Source organism: Palaemon carinicauda, chromosome 3 (assembly GCF_036898095.1).
Source record: "Palaemon carinicauda isolate YSFRI2023 chromosome 3, ASM3689809v2, whole genome shotgun sequence".
Taxonomy (NCBI): domain Eukaryota; kingdom Metazoa; phylum Arthropoda; class Malacostraca; order Decapoda; family Palaemonidae; genus Palaemon; species Palaemon carinicauda.
This window is the reverse complement of record NC_090727.1, coordinates 116,247,005-116,253,004: the sequence shown is the minus strand read 5'-3', so window position 1 is coordinate 116,253,004 and position 6,000 is coordinate 116,247,005.

Sequence of the window (6,000 nt, the reverse complement as noted above, 5' to 3'; positions counted from 1 at the left end):
GAGGGCTGATGATCAATCTTCGTATCTTTTTGGGCGTCGGAGGGTTCCTCTTGTTTTTGAACGGAGGGGCGCGCTGGTGGTCGGCGTAAGGATCTCTTCCTCTTGTCGTCGTTTGATGATTTTTCTTTCGTTGGGCTCCTTGTTTCAAGGTGGAACTCTGGATCTGCCAGGTCTGGCGGAGGCGGTGTCGCTTCCTTCGAGAAACGCTGGTTTCACGCGGTCTATTGAGACCCAGTCCTCTTGGCCATGGACGTCGAGAAGGAAGGCTTTCGTTGTCTTTTTAATTACCCGGTAGGGACCTCGATAAGGTCTAGTTAGTGGTTGTCGATGAGCGTCGACACAGACGAAAACGTACCCGCAGTCATCCAGGCTTTTTGGCTTGAAGTGCTTGGTTCTGTCCTGGTAAGTTTTGAGGCACAGCCTGAACTTCCTGGCGATGTCCCTTAGGTGATCCAGCTGCGTGTCGTCGGTTGATGAGGGAAAGAATTCGCCAGGAACTGCGAGCGCCTCCCCGTAAACCTTTTCGGCGGGCGAAGGTTCGCCGTCTGCGCGAGGGGCGGTGCGAAGACCGAGGAGTACCCAAGGAAGTCGTGATTTCCAGTCCCCGTCGGTGCAGCTCGCCATCAGGGACGCCTTGAGGGCGCGGCGAGTTCTTTCGACCATGCCGTTTGCCACGGGGTTGTATGCCGTGGTGCTGTGGAGCGTCGTCCCCATCAGGTTCGCCAAAGCGAGCCATATTTCTGAGAGGAAAGCGGGGCCTCTGTCTGTCGTGATGTCGTCAGGAACGCCAAACCTGCTCACCCAGCTTGACAGGAGGGCTTTGGCGCATGCTTGAGTCGTAGCTTCGGTCATCGGTGATGCCTCCAACCACCTCGTGGAGCGATCGATGATCGTATGCAGGTAGCGAGCAGATCCAGAAGGGGGCAATGGTCCCACGACGTCGATGTGTATATGACCGAAACGTCTTTTTGGCTGGGGAAAATCGCCTACCCCCGATTCGGTGTGACGGCTGACCTTGCTTGACTGGCAGTTGATGCATGACTTCGCCCATTCCTGGGCGTCCTTTTTTATCCCTGGCCAGACGAACTTTTCAGACAGAAGGCGAGCGGTGGTGCGTCCTGAGGGGTGTGAAAGTCCATGGATGATATTGAATATTTTCCTTCTGCAGGAGGCTGGTATCCAGGGATGTGGGCGGCCCGTGCTGGTGTCGCAAAGAATAGTTACTCCTGCTGGTCCGAGGGGAATCGCACTTATCTTGAGCGCGGATGGCCCCGTCAGGTGATCCTGTGCTTCTCGGTCGGTGCGTTGTTCGGTTGCGAGATTGGCGTAGTCGATTCCCAGGTGGATTGCGTCAATTTCAATCCTTGAAAGGGCGTCCGCGACTGGGTTTTTCTTTCCTGGGACGTAACGTATGGTGCACCCGAATTCGGCGATTGATGCGAGATGACGTTGTTGTCGGGAGGACCATGCGTCCGCCGATTTCGTGAAGGCGTGTACGAGGGGTTGATGGTCCGTCGCGATTGTGAAAGGGGTATCCTCCAAGATGTGCCTGAAGTGGTGGACGGCGAGGTAGACGGCGAGGCGTTCCCTATCGAAGGTGCTGTATCTTGTTTCAGCGGGTTTCAATTTCTTGCTGAAGAATGCCAGCGGTCGAGGAGAACCATCGACGAGTTGCTCCAGCACAGCCCCACAGGCGACGTTGCTGGCGTCGGTCGTTAGTCGCAGGGGTGCGTTGTCGTCGAAATGAGCCAGGGTGGTGGCATTCGCAAGGGCATCCTTCGTCCAAGCGAATGCCTGTTGCTGGGGCAAACCCCACTCGAGTTTTTTTGCTTTTCCTTCCAGGACGTCGTCGAGGGGTGACAGGGTTTGTGCGATGTTGGGGATGAAGCGCCTGTAGTAATTGACCATCCCCAGGAACTCCTGAAGTTGGCGGATGGTCGTAGGTATCGGGAACTTCCTGATGGCGTCGACCTTGGTTGTCATGGGTTTTACCCCGCGCGAGGATACGCGGTGACCAAGTAAATCCACTCCCTCCGCACCGAACGTGCATTTGTCAAAGCGTACGACCAGGCCATTCTCCTGTAGGCGTTTGAGGACGGTGCGGACGTGCCCCCGGTGTTCCTCCTTGGTTTTCGAGAATATCAGGATGTCGTCGACGTAGCAGACGCAGAAAGGTAGGTCACCCAGAATGCTATCCATTAGTCGTTGGAAGGTCGCCCCGGCGTTGCGTAGACCGAAGGTTGAGTATGCGAAGGTGTAGGATCCAAACGGCGTTACAATGGCAGTTTTCGGGATGTCTTCCGGGAATACGGGGACCTGGAAATAAGACTTGAGGAGGTCCATCTTGGTAGAATACTTTGCGCCGTGCAACGCGTTCGTTAGGTCCTGCATGTTGGGCAGCGGGTAATGATCGGGCGTTGTGATGAGGTTGAGGCGCCTGTAGTCGCCGCAAGGTCTCCAGGATCCGTCCGGCTTTTTAAACCATTGTGCAGGGGTGATGCCCAGGGGCTCGATGCTTTCTTACAGATACCCATGCGTTCCATGTCCTCGAAGGCGCGTTTGGCATCCTTCAGTTTCTGGGGCGGGAGGCGGCGGAATTTGGCGTGAGTGGGAGGTCCTGTCGTTGTGATGTAGTGGTAGATACCATGCTTGGACAGGGAACCTGGCGAGTGTCGGAGCTCGGGCTTGAAAACCTCGGGAAATTCTCGTAGGAGGTCGGCGTAGGGGTGCGTCGTTACGGCGGATACGGACATTGTTGCAGGGCCGTGTTCTAGGGCGCGGGACTGGCAGGTTTCCGTGTCGATGAGACGTCTGTTAGCGACATCAACGAGGAGTCCATGGTGGGCGAGGAAATCCGCACCGAGGAGGGGGGGGATTGACGTCAGCGATAGCGAAGGGCCAAGAATACGAACGGCCCATGATAGATATCTTGAGGGTCTTGATCCCATAGCACCGTATGAGAGATCCGTTGGCGGCGATGAGTGAGGGAGCGTTTTTGTTGGGACCACGGTCTAGGTCGGACTTGGAAGGTGGGAACGTTGACTGCATTGCGCCGGTGTTCACCATGAGTCTACGGTTGGAAATGGTATCGAGGATATAGAAACCATTCTTGTTTTGGTTAACTGCGGCTGCAATGGTGGCAGGTGGATGCTCCTGGCGTCATCTTCTAGGGAAACTGCATGGTGCTCTACATTTCTTGGCGTCACTGCCGAACTGTTGGTGGTAGAAGCACCACGCTGGGTTAGTCCTAGGGTTCGGTCGCGTCGGTTGCGGTGGTTTCTTTCTTGATAGAATGTTGATCTCGTCGTCCTCAAGGGCCATTGCCGAGGAGTCAATGGAAGAGCAGCTGTTGAAGGAGGAGAACGGAGGCGGTGTTGACGATGATGCTCCGAGGCGAGATGCTTTGGAGGCCTCGTGGAGCTTCTGAGCCTTCGACAGGAGTTTGTTCATCGGGAGCGTGTCGGCGTCTGTCAATTGGGCCCGTACGTCCTGTGGTAGGCGTCGAAGAAAGATCTCGTGAGATATGCTAATCTCACGTCGTCGGCCGTTGCTGTCTGTTTCGGGGAGCATAAGCAGGCCGGTTAGCTCGTCCCACGCCTCGACAGGAGAGGTGTCACCCATGGGCTTGCCGGCGAGGTCCAGTACATTCTGTGCCCTTGCTGAGACGGAGAGGGAGTAGATACCGATGAGTTTCGTTCTCAGGTCGTCGTATGAAACTTGGCTGGCCTGGGCGTCGAGCCATGGGGAAATCTTGTCGAATACCTCTTCAGGTATGGAGGTGAGAACGATGTCAGCCTTGGCGCAGGAGTCGCTGAGTCTAGCGACGCGGAAGAGTACGTCCGCTCTCAGGAACCAGGAAGCGGTGTTGTGTTGAGAAAAGGGCGGCAGTTTGACTTTGGGCGTGGAGGCGAGGCCGTTGGGTGCGATGGGCGTGTTGCTTCCTGCATCGTGGCCAGACGACGAGTCGGCGAAGAGGTGAGAAGTTGATATGTCGGTTAAGCTCATCCTACTGCCTTACGTTCACCGAAGTGTGGGAGAACCAAAGGCAGGCTCGTGCCTAAGGTAACGGAGTATGGAGAAGGTAGCACGGCCGTAATAAGTCCGTTAATGGCAAAGCCAAAACCGCTGATGCTACTTTCAACTCCGGGGTCACCAGTTGTAAGGACAGTGAGACAAGCGTCACCAAGATCAACTGATACTTTATTCGAATGTGCACGGGAGTATATTACAAGGTGTGGACGGAAAGGTAGGATGGCGCTGGCGCCAAATCAGATTGAAGTGCCCGCCAAAATATATGTGTTTTCTTACACTTACAAATATATGAATTATGAGTTAACAGAAACATGTAATGAAATGATACATATGTCAAAATGTAGCTCTGGTAGAGCGAAATATATATACATGGGAAACCATGTCGATTTTCTGGATGACGAAGGGATCGGTGTCCTTACAGAATATATAAAATTATTGTTTTTAACATTTGTTATTTAAGTATACATTCAATTAGTGAATTGCCAGATCATAAACGGATTTTGAGCGAAGCGAAAAATCTATTTTTGGGTGAGATAGCCATGACGTCCTGATGGAAGGTTCCTTATTGGTAGCTTCCTTGGGTATATTAACTACTAAGATATTCCCAGAGAATTTAACCACAGGTTATCACAGAATTCTAACTTCTGGAGCGAGTATCCTAAAGGTTTCCCTTTAAGACATCGTATATCAACAGGGGACGCATGTATTAACACGCCACATAGCTATCTGCACCCCATATAGAGTTAAAACTTCGATATGGAGGGGCGAAGAATAGCTGGGGAGCCGTTCCACAGCTATACTCGTCCGTGGCTACTTTTGGTACTCGAAACGTAAACAAACGGGCGCCATTGCTAAATGACGTCACGTCCGTCCTCATCCTGATGCCAGCTGCTTGCCAATCACCATGATACAGCAAGACAGGGTGGGGCCTGAAAGGCTGGACTAGAGTAGCAGGGAGGGTCCATCAGGACGTCATGGCTATCTCACCCAAAAATAGATTTTTCGCTTCGCTCAAAATCCGTTTTTTGGGCTCAAGCCATGACGTCCTGATGGAAGAGTACCAGAGAATCAATGTATCGTGGTAGATTTCCCCTTGTAGAGTAAGTGCCAAGGGCTTTGAATAAGGTAAGCATAGCGACCTCGATAGAGGTTCCGTGGGGATGCAACTTCCTGCCCCCCCTGGCAGAGAAGTCCCAACGGTCAATGCCGAAGATCAAAGTGGTCATCGAAGGGCTACCCACCTTGCGGAGAGAACGTGAAGAACTCGGAGACAAGACAGAATGGTCAATATTCATGTAGGAACATTCTCAATAACAGAAAAGTGGTGGTGAGGCACTATATTTCATAGCTAGAGAACGATCTGGTCTCGAAGATATGGCGCAAGTAAGTATTCAATTAGGAATATTACACAGCATAGGTGAGTATATAATATGGATAGAACCTATTATTCTTCATTATTTCAAAAGAAAGGGGATAATGAAACTATGACAACCATGTATTTCATAGTATGAGTAGGAGCGGAGAGAGACGCACAAGTAATAAAATAGAAATTTGATTTCACAATTGCAGGATATAGTAAAAATAAATGCAATAAAGGATGTAAAATTAATTTACAAATAAATTATAATGTACATAGTAATGAAAAGACTTCGCTCTTGAATCTGAAAGAAAATTTCAAATTATTAGAAGGCACAGGTTCCATAGGAATGTCAGTCTTTAATAAGGAAAAAACACATCATTCTCTAGGCATGCGGCACTCATGTGACGACTATGACATTTCACCTTGTAAAGAACAGTCTATGAAAAACACTAAGTGTCCATGAAATCACTACGTATCACACGAGGGTCAACATAGGCACCCGAAGAGTTAAAGTCCCAAGTAACTCACTGTTCTATGCAGAGTTAATTGCAGGTTTCATAACACTACCTGCAGCTACCACGAAATGTTTGACTTCATGCACTTGCTTC